The 13,883-nt window shown below is 39.3% G+C and overlaps 1 long non-coding RNA gene across 1 annotated transcript in view; it reads right to left on the minus strand.

Moving 5' to 3' along the window:
• LOC138302063 (uncharacterized) overlaps window positions 1-11,833 on the minus strand; it is a 39,221-nt gene extending 27,388 nt beyond the window's left edge. Inside the window, exon 1 of the long non-coding RNA XR_011205251.1 lies at window positions 11,696-11,833. This is a non-coding gene — a long non-coding RNA (uncharacterized lncRNA). The remainder of the gene's footprint in view (window positions 1-11,695) is intronic.
• Between the last annotated feature and the right edge of the window lie 2,050 nt (window positions 11,834-13,883).

The raw sequence follows: 13,883 nt of genomic DNA on the forward strand, positions 1-13,883 counted from the left end.
TTTTAGCACTTTGTGCATAGCATGTTTTCTAATTTTTCCATTTAATGTGTATGGTATGGAACAAACAGAGCTATGAATATTGTCGCAGACTTCACACACAAAAAACACCTTTGTGCGTGCGCGCCTATGCCCACATATATTCGCTGAAAGTAGTAGTTCCATCTTAACTATGGTTAAGCAAACACAAACCTGAAAACACCCTTAGAAATTCAACAGTTATCACATCCAATGCACAAGAGGTACCAAAGCTCACACTGCCCGCCATGGTTCGCTCTTGGTAGACAGCCCTTTTCCAGTGCCATCGCAAAATAGCATATTTAGCAAGGCAGCTGGTGAGAGTTAAGTGTCCTTGTGTGCTGCTTTCCATATGGGGTAAATTTAAGGGCTTTTTCGGGCATGGTTTGCAGAAAGTAATTGACCTGTGAATATGTTTCTCATAACATTTTTTGGTTTTCTTTAAGTAATGCAGGCACTTGGTATGTAGCAGTTCTGCACCGTGCATGGTCTTTGGTCATATGCAGCAGGGTTTGGTTGCAGGTCCTGGCCTGCCAAACCCCGCTGATGTGGCTAGCCAACCTCCACTAAGCAGGGCCCCTGACTGTGCACTGCAGGAGTTGGCCACAGGGTCTGGCTAACCCAACGTGGGCAGAAAAATCATTCTCTGAAGCCTGTTTTCAGTTTCTGAAAAATTACCCCTTTTTCTAGGGAGAAAAATCGTTTTTTCTGCTTTGTATCACTGTTTCAGTACACTGAGTGCCACTCAGAATTATCCTGGAGAAACAGGCTTCTCTCGGTGCCTTCCCTTTGCTTTGGATATTTGTGCTTTGTACTAACACTATTGCTGTAGCAGTGAGAATTCTTTTCAAAATTAAGCTAAAATGGAACAAAACGTGTTTTTAACTCTTTGTTTACTTTTTTCACTGCCTCAAAATACAGGAACTGGCGGTACATAGAGGCAGGTGCTTAGCGAGTGCCAAATTTGGTGCAGAGCTGTCTTTAGGGGCCAAAGCTATAGGTACATCAACAATGCATTGTGGCTGGGGAGTGAGGCTGAACCATAATACCACTGTGGCCAATGGAAGTTCATATATGTCTATCTATCTATCTATCTATCTATCTATCTATCTATCTATCTATCTATCTATCTATCTATCTATCTATCTATCTATCTATCTATCTATCACTCTATGGGTAGTGAGATTATGATCTGACTTTTCTTAAACTATTATGTTTACAATTGATGCTAATGAAAGAAAAGCATGGCACGTTTATAGCCAGTGTTGAAGGAGGGGAACGCCTCTTATGAGACATGGCTTCTTTCTGAGAACATATTTTCTCAGAAAGGAGTCCTGAGTGAGTGTGTGTGTGTGTTTTAGTGTGTTTGTTACTAGAAAATACAAATGTGGAACTGTTTATGAACTTTCCCCCATCCATAAAAGTACCATGCAAAAAGGACGTTAAAAGCATTGCATTATTTGTTCAGAATTTCACTACTGTGGTATTGTTGGCAGATATACATAATGGAGAGTTATATAATGTAATAAAATAACAATCAAAAGAGGGCATTAAAGGATGTACTGATGTGCACCAATGTCATTGAGGGCGAAGTACTCAATATATTAACTTGGACGTACAGCAATTTTGGGGGGAGAGTATTGAGAATGAGGAATGCCCATATTTCTGAAAATTCTGTTGATTTTCTTCCTCCTGAAGTAAAGAATAGAACTTAATTTCACAAGCACTTGGAACCACCTAAGGAAAGAAGGAAAATGAGCAGAAAACATGAAATCATGCTTTAGAGACCACTTGTACATGTTTTGTCATGCTCCATTTCTGAGGCATACACCACCCCATTTTGGAATGCATTTCTCAGTGGATAGACATATACTGCACCACAAATGGCTTCAAATAAGAAATCAGCATTTTTTTAAATAAAGTATTTGGCCTAACAGAAGTAGGAGAGCAAAGATATTCTTCACAATAGACTGGAAACATATAAATATATATATATTTGGTGGCATCACAAATATGATGTAATGATAATGGCCCTGAATGTTAATTCTTTACATTTTATTTCAACTTTAGCTCGTGTGGCAAATCATCAAAAAACACAGAGAGGAAGATTAGGGCACTCCTTATATAAAGCACAGCCAAACGTTTTCTACAAAGAACAAAAATGATTAAAAAAAGCTGCAAACATACGGCTATTTCTCTCTCTCTCTCTCTCTCTCTCTCTCTCTATATATATATATATATATATATATATATATATATATATATATATATATATATATACACACACACATTCCTTTCTTAACTCTCTAATTGTATTTTTAAGCCTCGGTTAATGTAATTTTGCAAGCAGAGGCATTCCAGTGAGAAAACATATGGTAAGGGATTTTAAAACCACAAAGCTGGAGTGCATCATAGACTTACGGCTGCTTTAGTGTCACAAAAATCCACTGCTGAATTTATCCAGTCACCCATTAAAGAACGAAAGAAAGAATTAAAGGTACCGCAGCCTCTGAACACAATCCCCCCACAGTTACAGGCATGATTTGACTAATACCTGAGGTCGAAGTGCCTGTGTGTGTGAACCTAGTGAAGTGTTCTGGGAAGCTTAGGTAGCAATTAGACAGCTTCCCACCCCAGAGTGGCAATATTAGGCGATGGTACATACTGTGCCCAGCAAACTAAACCTAATAATGAAAACTCTATGGACAGGGCGGAAAGGATTCATCGCAGAAGAACACGGCAGGAAGCGACAACTCTCAGAGCTGCACGTACGATGGCTGCTCCCATGCCAGAGACTCGCACAAGTACTCGCTGATGTATTGTAGTTTGGCACATGCAAATAAGGCACAGGACAGGCACGAGCACCTTTCGAGGCTTAGCTCTGCTCTCGGCACCTTCTCGCGAAGATATGAGAGTACAGAGCCTCGACGGTCTTCGACCCTAACGTGCAGCTTGAACCGAGGCGTTCAGAGAAGGGAAAAAGTATACACATTCCGAGATAAAACGGAGCAACCTTGCAATATCGTCGCTATTAATCAGATTAGGAATTTGTACTAATCCTTAAATTGTGCTTTAACCTCGATTTAAAGGAGCTTCAACGCGTGTAAGGTTAAGCGTCCGAAGCTCAGCTCCTTCAAAGGGGTTTAAAACTTATATCTGAAAATTATAATCTTTAATGTACTTGCATTATTTAAGAACTGCACGCAGTTCACATCAAGTGCTTACTTTAGTCCCGTACTCAAGAAGGTTAATCCCTTCCTCTTTTACCGTCGCTCTCTTCTAAAGTGTGGGCAAAATATAAGGTGTTAATCTTGATAATTAGTGCGCAGAAGCAATTAGAAGTCGAAAAACCTTAAGGCACCGAAAGTGATTTTTTTTGTTTATTCGCTTACCTTATTAAGTTAAATATCTGTGTGAATTAATCACTAATGAATTTGAAGAAGGCTCAATAGCTGCGGCTTAATGAACAGCAGTGTCAGAGGCGTTTTACTGGGAACCAAATCAGCATGTATAGGAAACCAAATTGCAATTCCAAATTACTTTTCGGAGCAATTTGCTCTTTGTAAGCAATGAATTGTTTACATTTATTGTGCTTATTTAAGACCTCAAATGATTGTGAATGGAGTTCAGGGAGACTACAAAATAGAATCATTAAACAATTCTGCTTCTGGAAATTTGGGTTAATTTCCCCTAAAGGCCGTTGCCCCACATTCCTAATCTTCTTTTGAAAACAATTAATGAAGCAGGTTCTTATTGCAAGGAACACGTTTTATCAGGTGATTTAGCAATTTAATCACCCTAGATCCATTGCGTAACAATTGTAAATATCAGGCTCACTCAGAGTAGTGCAGTGCATCAATCTTTGACGCTGACATAATTTCAAAAACATGTAATTATGTTGTGATAATATGAATTTTTGTATACATTTAATCTACCAGCAAAAGCAGTGGGTGATATATAGGTCTGATTTTATCTTGGGTGTGAAGTGGTTCCTGCTATTTACTGTACATTAAAAATGGCAAGGATGTATTTTAATAGTTTTATTATCATGCTATAAGACCTTCTGTTTGTAGGAAGTATGCCTACGAAAGTTGTAGTGCTTTTGCAGGATTTGTTTGACGTGACTTTACAACACAGTCTGTTGAAGTGGTGGACTATGAGTGTTCTTGCAGTTTGCACGGACCTCATTGTCAGGAATCAAATTCTACGCTCACTTGCCTTTCAGATTCTAACAGCTAGCCAATAGACCACCTTCTTGGGCTCAACTTAAGTCAAATATTCAATTCATTTATCTTGTGTTATACAGTAAAATTATTCATGTCATTGCAACACAGGTGTTTAAAAAGCTTTTTTAGCATTAATTTACAATTCTACATAATGAAACCTGTGTATTTTAATATGATGCCCTTGCTTCTAAAAGTGTGTCATATAAATCTAATTATCACTGAATATAATGCTCACATTGCTTTTGCTAAGTGGTCTCCACATTCACACATGATGAGTGATGCTGGAAGTTTGTCAGCTTGGAGCGGTCCAAGGCATATAGAACCGAGGGACTCTGCATTTGACAATTATATACCTCTGCTAAAATAAATATTTTTGTGGTAGGAGGCACAACGAGCCTAACATCTACACAAATTAATACATTACTGTCTTTATTGAGTACCATTAATCCTGAATCTCTTAACAACAGTGCAAAATCACTTTAAAGTGTTTATCTTTGTAAGTAGAATGATCACTCACTAAAATTTTCAGAAATCATGCACAATTTGGAGTTCACTGCTTCGGTGGTCTATACTTACTATATACAGACAACAGCATAGAGCTTGTTTACTAACCTACGGGTACTTTGGACAGTTTGAAAAGGTTTGAAAAAAACCTTTCAAACTTCCAAATTAATGTAATATTAAATACGTGAGAAATGTTGATTTATTAATTTTCAGGTTATCATTCTGGATTACAGGAGGTCCTATTTAGAAAATGATATGAAAAATTCTCCTATCTGTAGTAGTATCTATCTGCAAGATAGGCAATCAAGTACCTGTTTTATATATTACCCATTTGCGGGCCACATGCTTGCACACTATCGTTTTCACAGCTTGCTAAATGTGGAGACTTGGCATGAGGTTTTCCTGAGTAATAAGCCATAATTCAATATAGAGGATGAACATTCCTTTACTCAAGGTACAGTCAAATAAATCAAGTGCAGCTACAATCCCGATTTCAATATTTGGAAAGTTATGTTTCCGCCACAGACCCGGAATTGTGATGGTGAAGAGTGCTCACCTGTGGCAGTCTATCAGTATAGTTATTGTCCGTAGGCATCTCTAAAACCTGTCTGGTCAATAACATGTTTTCAACACTGCTTATTAACTAGGTCTGGCTTCCTTCAATAAGTCTATTGGGGAATACAGTGAGCCTCTGGAGGGCTTTTAGAAGGCATTACATGCTCTTGTGACTAGCCTAGACATAAAACAGTCCACACTTTAATGTGCAGGAAACAGGAAGTAATGTAAACAAAATAGTGCTATAGAAAAGTCTTTTTCTGTTATGATATCTCTTTAAACATTCAAATTGACAAGTTACATATGGTTTCTGGGAGATTGTGTTGGTCGCATATGGGCTTTTGACATTTTATGGTGGTAATATCTTTTGTTAATGATGAGTGATGGTACTATTGTTATTTTTTATTCTTGTGTTTTTTTGGCTTGGCATATACAATACAAAGTCAGAACATCAATTGGTGCAACTAGCCACAGAAGATTTTTGGTCAAATCAAATTATCACCTGTGACTTGTCAGTCATAGGCAGTTTGTTCAACAAACGCAAGGTCTGAAACCCTGGTGAACCTATCAAAATATACTTATTATGAAATATGAATTGTCATGTTACAAACTCCAGAAACAGTTTGCACGTACAGTAACTGAAATAAAATCAACTAGTAGTGTGAATACGTGGCATCCTAGAGCAAATCTAGGTGCCCTGTGTTCAGCTGAGCTGTCAACATCAGACTCAATTTTGGCATGCAATATTTCTAGATCGCAAGACTCTAGAAATATTTAGGGCCTCATTGTGACCCTGGCGTCCGGCGGTAAGCTGGCGGTAACACCGCCAACAGGCTGGCGGTGTTCCGCCAGCTATTATGACTGTGGCGCAATAGCCACGGCCATACTGCCGGCCCATCCAACATACTGTCAGGCTTCCGCCTGGTAGTCATAATCCCCAGGGCAGAGGTGCTCCCCAACTGCCAGCCTGTCCACGGCGGTAAACACCGCCATGAATAGACTGGCTGTAAGGGGGACCTGGAGTGCCCCTGGGGGCCCCTGCACTGCCCATGAACTTGGCTTGGGCAGTGCACGAGCCCCCAGGCACAGCCCCATCACGCATTTCACTGCCCGTATTTCGGGCAGTGAAATGCGCGACAGGTGCTACTGCACCCGCTGCACATCAACATTGCCGCCAGCTCTATTATGAGCCGGTTCCAATGTTTATGTGACTTTTCCACTGGACCAGTGGACGGAAACACTGTTACCGTCCGCTGGCCCAGCGGAAAGTCAAATTAGGCAGCCAGATAGACCGCCAGCACTGGCGGTATACTGGCACCCACAGCTTCTGTAATGAGGGCCTTAGTTTTTTAACGCTTATTTTTTAGCAATATCAAGTGCAAAACAAGATATTGAGGGCATACATTCTAAATATCCTTGAGAAACAACAAATGTGGTTTTCTATTTCGTAAGTTTGTTGCCTTTGTTTTAGGTCTTCACCACTATGCACTTTTACCTACTGTAGGTGAAAGCTTATTGTGGACCATACCATAATCAGTGTGATTAGATCAATCCATTGTTCATGACTGGGTGGCTTTACTCTCATTTTCATTTGCTTGCTTTATAGGTAGAGCCTACCCAAACAACGCAAGCTGTCTGGTTGAAAAAGAACTAATGTGAACTTACAGCGGGCTTGGAGACTGAACAAGCATTGGTTACCATTGGTTTACTTTGTTGTCACTCTCATTAGCTTGTGTTTAATTTGTGGCCTTGTGTAACTTCCTTTCCACTTCTGTATTGTCCCTCCACTAGATTGTAGCTTCCATGCTTGTGCCCCTTCACTGCTTACTTTTCAGGAACTACATTTTTCTTTTTGGTTCAGCATTCCATGAGACTATATATTTTCCAGCTGTCTCCCTATTTTACTTCTCTTCTCCTTCCTGTGACGTGCTCAGCAATTCTTTCAAACAACTGCAGTGTTCTCCCCTTCCCCCTCCATATTGCACTCACTCTTGAGTGCTTCTTTCCCTCACATTGCTTTTTCATTCATGTAATTGTCCTTTAAGTGCAGCTTTTCCCCTTTCGCCCCCCTGCTCCCGATTGCTTCCACTTCCCACTATGAATTGCAGCAACTCCTACTTCCCACTGCTGCCCTCTGACTCCACTTGCTTGTCGTCTTCTTTTTGTGGAGAAGGAGGCAATAAATTGCTGTCAGCTCATCTGCCTTAAAACGATGTGTGGTACTTAAGTTTTAAAAAATGGTGCTCGTGTCATTTTGGAAGCATTCCTACGTAATAGAGTGGCTGCATCATCGCACCTTTTTTAAAGCTTTTTGCCATGCTGCACATTGTCTTGCCAACGCTGTACAGCTTGGCTAATAGTTATTGGCAAAGCCGATAGATCCCAAAGGTGGGACCTACTGGCATTGCAAATGCTTTCTTTTTCAATGGCTTGCCTTTAGTTTCTTGCGTTTGTCCAATCCTGGAGCGTATACTCTTTACCATCCTTTTGATTGGCTGGTTTGTATTCTTTCACTGCTCACGTTCTGGGACGAACATTTTATATTTCTTTCAGCTCTCCATCACAGTGCATGTGTTATTTTTTTTATTTTTTTTTATTTAGTCTCAAGGGTCCTTTAGTTGCTCCTCAATTGCTCCACCATCCATTCTCGGTTGAACCGTCCTCGGTCTCTCTCCCATTTTCTCTCACCCACCCCTCTGGTACTCAATATTGCATTCCTTAACATTTTTTTTTAGTTTACACTTTTTGAAGGGTCCTACAGCTTCCATTTGCTGCCTAAGTCCTCCGCTTCTGAAACACACTTTCTCACTAGTTCAAATTATTTTATTTAGAGTGGTCATTTCAATTGGCGTCCACCATCTAGGAATGCTAAAAAAAACATGACATGTGATGCCATATACATGTGTGTACTTGGTGATGCATGTGCATCATACAGTATCACTTCAGGCTTCAATGGTGTCACAATGCATAAGTTCATGCACATATACATATCATTATACTAAGTTTTCTTTCTCAGTTTATTATTGAGTCAGCACAGCATCAAGAGAACCTTTGCAATACCAATAGGCAACCATGGAGACCCCTATTGACTTTCTCAATGCTTGTTGGGTCATTGATACCAATTTCAGGTATTTTCCCTTGAAAAAAAAAACATGTTCTTTGAGAAGGGGCAATGTGTGAATGAAATGAGACACAACCCCCTGAGTTTTGCAGGTGTGAAGGTGGGCGCTATCAATAACAGCCATCCAGATATGTCCAGGAGTGGATCATATTGAATTTATTATTTTACAGGCGCAATGTTTCTAAATGTAGAATGCCTAAATGTAAATGTAGCATCAGCAGGTTTTGTATTGAATTTTAAAAGTTGCCTTACTACATGAGAAAGAAGTCAAATTCATGAGGTTTAGAAATGAGGCATTTAGTATTCACTGTTCAATGTCTCAAGAATAAGCAAAGAGCAGGATTAGGTTGTACGTCAATAGCGAAAAGGGAGCTTCCATATCTAAAGCAACATCACATTGTGAAGCCCTTCCTGTCACCATTGAAGACATCATATAAATATTTTATGTCCTAAATTTAAACTGCGTTTAGCTCCAGGATAAGATGCGATGTCATAGTTCAGAATGCACCAATCGCATTCCTGCAAATATTTATGGTCATTCTGCAGTGCTCATGTCAGCAAGTCACTTACAAACTAGTTCTTCAAGCAAAACATTTTGCCTATTGGCCATGCATTATTACAAAATCCAAGATGTCAGTAAAACCTTAAATACACACACACATATATATATACACACATATATACATATATATATGTGTGTGCTTGTCTGTATGTATTAATGTATTTCATATGCACAAGTGACAGGTAGTCTTTCCAGCAGGAGAATGTTAACGCGTCTTTTATACACTACAGACTTGTGGCTGAGTGATCTCTTCAAAACATCAGTAATAAAGTTTTCCAACATGATAGTGTCGCTATATTTACCTATGTATACCACCCGCTGACAAGTAATGCAAATTTAGTGGAATATGGAGTCGAAAAAATATAACAAAAAGTTTCAAACTAGTTTCAATTTTCCCTAACCTTACAGCGAAAAAGGCAAAAGGAGAGAATCATGTTGCATTTGACTTCAGAAAAACATAAAATAAAACTGAAAATAAGAGGGGCAGCAATGATAATTCTGAGGGCTAAGCAATATTGACCTTCTAGAGGAACATCATACCCACGCTGCAGAATTTACTCTAGCAAACGGCACGGGTCATATTGCAATGATCAAACCCGGTGTATTTCTTCATTCTTTAATGCAATGCACAAGATCAAAGTCCAGTACTGTATGTATTCTTTTGAACATCCACAACATAAAAAATAATGTAACTTCAGCAGAATTATATGAAATGGGCAGTTCATGCTCAAGGCTGCATCTCACAGCCCTGTGGCAGGTGCTCTCTCTTGCATTTTACTCACTTTATTTCTGAGTGTGTAATCAGAAAAGGCACTGAGCACCTCGTGTGAATTTAAGTGGAGCTTCACCGCAAAAATCCTGAGTTTAAAGGGAACAGAAAAGCTAAATTAAATTCAATATTTTTGAGAGTAATTAGAAAATGGAAGCAACTAAAAGGTCATGATCCCAGCACACAAAGTAGATTGCAAAGTCTAAACAACAGGCTTTATTTTGAAAGCAGGAAGGGAGAAGTGCTAGATGTGAACGCAATAAGCAATGGCTCACAGACAGGGGAGTGTATCAAAGGTTTGCATAGAAAAAAAACATTTAAGAGGGGTGTGTGAGTACACTAGGAGAGGAAGCACGGAGTGTAGCTCATAACAGTCGGAAAATACAAGGAGCGTGGATTAGGGAATCAAATGTGAAGAAAAGAAGGTATCTGAAGAGTAGTGAAAGGGATAATTCATTCACAACAGCGCAGAGTTCACCAGATGTGCACAATGCCGACATCTGCAACAGACTCGCCTTATTTCCCTTTATATCTGCTTTAGTGGCTGTCTTCATTGTAGTGTCTCTGGATAGTGGGCGGGGAGGGAGCCATTCCGCAGAATGAATTGGACAAGCTGTGGAGTGGAGAGGTAGGCCTAGGAGTTAAACTGACTTTTCCCTCTCTCCTGTGGTCCTGTTGTCAGATCGCGCTACCATTCCAAGACATCAGCGGGTCGCGCTCCCTCACTCCTGGCACCAGGCTTGATTGCACTGTGACCCTGTGCAAGGGCAAGCGGCAGAGCAAACCAATGCAGGGCTGTCAGCTAGCAGGGTCTGGAGGTCGCAGATAGAAACAGATATAAAGCGTGCCTGCTTTCTAGGAATGTGTGTGAGTGTATATAACATATGTGCACATTGTGTACATGCACTACCAATACCTCAGCGTCATAGTAAAAAATCTAACTTGCAATAATAATGCAATTTAAGTGCAATCTGTTAATATGCATAGAAGAATACAATTTACAAAGGAGTGCACACTGTCAGTACAGTATATTTACTTGTTTAACTGTTTTCTATACCTCACTCTTCAAGCAAGTTTATTCCGAATTATGTAAATGTATTGAGGTTTCACATATTCTTTAATAAGAAGTGCATGTTTAATATTTTAGGAAGGGGTCCCATTAGGCGGGTATGAGATGGAGCCTTGTTGGTAATCTGGGGCCACACATCACACACATATTCAAATTGGAACAAAGAGAAGGTAACTGCTAAACGTGTGTGTTCTTCATTCATTAAACGATAGCCCATTGCTACAGCAGGGTGATGTGCTATTCACAAGAAGAGCTAGTGAGTGACCGTGAGTGAGTATGTGCAAAAAACAATGAGTGCCAGTGCACACTTGAATGAGCATGCAAGATAGTGGGAGATTAATAATTTGAATGAAAAAAGGATATGTAAAAGGATGGAAATGCATTAAGAACATATGAGGCTGAAGCTGTGTCTTTCTTTGATGTTAAACCCCTGCGCTCTTTTGCATATCCTATGATCTTCCTGAAAGTCAGTTCCCTACATTATGATATTTCATCTGAATATTTAGAAAAATGCACCATCTACCCGTGTGATTTATTGTGCAAAGAACAGAATAATAGAAGCTATCTGTGTTGTGAAACCCCGAGTTAGCAAGTGGTGCAAACTAAAGCACACACAACAGTCAGCTGTGCAGTACGTTTTCATTCTACTTTACACATGAAAGAATATTGCTTGAAAAACATGGTCAGTGTTTGAGGAAGGGTTATGGACACACACAAACTGTCAGAACCAACATTACATAAATCTACTAAGAATTTCATCAATGCACGCATCCTTTTATCTCCAAGCTATACCACTTCATTCTTTCAAATTTACAAAAAAACCTACACATAATAACATACATTCTGTATAATGTAAATAATACGGCTTACTTACCCAAGCACTTCACGACTGTCTTAAAAATATGCATGAAATGTGAGCCCAGCAAAGTGCAGGAGCTGAAGCAGAAACGGAAAGGCACGAGTCTGCCGAGAAGTCTCTGGTGTGGCAGTGAAGTAATCCAACATGGACACCACAGGGAGGAGCTGTGGTTCTGCTATGAGCAGGCGAAGCCACCGGGAAAAGAAATAGCAAGAAAATATACTGTTTCAAAACCAATAGTAAGAAAGGGAGGGCATGATTTTATAAGTTCCTGAATTTTATGACTGCACAGCAACACTGGAATGTCCACTCAATCTGTTGAGAAGTTAGAACAGCAAACATGCAGTGGGCATATTAAATACAGGATGAAATGGTGCAGTGAATATTTATTAGCAAAAATATAGGTTCTCAAAAACAGAAATAAAACAGGGTAATAGATGAAGGGAAGAATAGATTTAACACTGAAATAAATATCAAAGGTTCAAAGAAAAGGCAAAAATATAGTGTTCAAACAAAGCTGTGAATTGGTCCCAGATTTAATGCTTCCCCGGGGATGAAAAGGTTGGACAGACTGTTGGAATTGAGATACTGCTTTTAGTACACAGACCCTGTAATGCTGTCAGCTTTATTTCCTTTGACAAATGTGAAATAAAATTTGTCAAAGTTAGGACTCGGTAAGTTTGCTTTTGAAAATTCAATTGGTAATAACTAGTGTCGCCTGGCAGTCGGGAGCTGTTTTGTGGAATGCTGTTTAAGATACTGAAAAGTGATGGCTACTTCTGGAAGAACTCCATATGACAGGGGTCACTTTGTGAATTCAGCGCCGTGAAGTGGAATTCAAGGAACGTTTTCGGTTATTTGCCAACTAGGGTAAGCCATTGCTATTTCACATACATCATACATTTTCTGATACCATCCTAGAAGTATCTATGAATGTTACTTGAATATGTATAATCACTACACATAGATCAATATTTTTTATAAAATCGAATCCAGCGAATGTCAGCGATAACTTCGATCCGGCAACTTCCGAATATTTGGAAAGACCTCGAACTATTTTTGTGGCTCTCAAATGAATGATCCCAGGATGGAGCATTGACCTGCTTACAGCTTCAACTCTCTCACCAAGAGAATTGCAGAAGTTCTTGTTGGTCTGCATCTCAAAACAAGCATGAGAGAAAAGGTAATGATAACAAAAAGAAGACATTGCAATAAAGGTTGAGCTCTCCAATCAGAGAACTCAGAAAACGTAGCCATGAAGCTACCATTTTAAAACGACCTTTGAAATAGATAGGCATTTCCCCCTGAACTGATAGCAATCGAGTTTTTCATCCTTTGTTACCAATCAATCCCTATTATTCTTTTTATCTCCGAATTCCTATAGTGCAGAATGTCTAACTGTGGTACTTTTCAATAAAATAAGTTTACAGTCTGAGCAAGGAAGCGCTAAACATATTTCTCCCATGATTTTCTGAATAGAAGAGAGCTGCAAGAGTGAAGCATAATGCATTTTAAATGTATAGCACGTTAATTTCATATTAATAAAAAATATTGTTAAAGGAACAGTTCATTAATGAGTGGTATTTCTGTTGTTCTATGAGTCTGCCTAATGAGCTCCAGAATAGTGCTAGTAGCCTCTGGAAAAGAGGATGAAACGGTGCCATTGCTCTCAGTGTATAACCATTGATTAGGCAAATGTACAGTAATTGAGCGCATGAAAATTCAGATTATTTTTATAGGCAATACCAGTTGCCTCATGTACTATTTAATGCCCTTGACCATCTACGGAATTTCATCCAAGAGCCTTGTAAATGCCCCAGTGCTTGTTAAACTGCGTTATAACATTTACACTGCCACCTAGAACTTTCAGCTGCATCTATGAGACACACAATAGCCTTAGACTGCTTTAAAATTGTTAAATGGGATGTCTAGACTAACCATAAAGTCAACAACATAGCTTTCACTCAGCTTGAAATTCTGTCAATCTTGTACCATTAGCATGAGTCTCCAAACACTTTTGGAGGATAGGCAGTAAGCTACTCCCTAGATTTTAGAATGTGAACAAAGGCTCACTAAAATTATATTGACTTTGATTCTCTGCCCTTTTGAGATGTAAAATGCAATGCAGGATCTTCTGTGTTCAGTGCTATCAGGGTGATGGTTATGCGTTAAAGGCATACAGTAGGCTTACATAAATTTGGAC

Source organism: Pleurodeles waltl, chromosome 6 (genome assembly GCF_031143425.1).
Source record: "Pleurodeles waltl isolate 20211129_DDA chromosome 6, aPleWal1.hap1.20221129, whole genome shotgun sequence".
Taxonomy (NCBI): Eukaryota; Metazoa; Chordata; class Amphibia; order Caudata; family Salamandridae; genus Pleurodeles; species Pleurodeles waltl.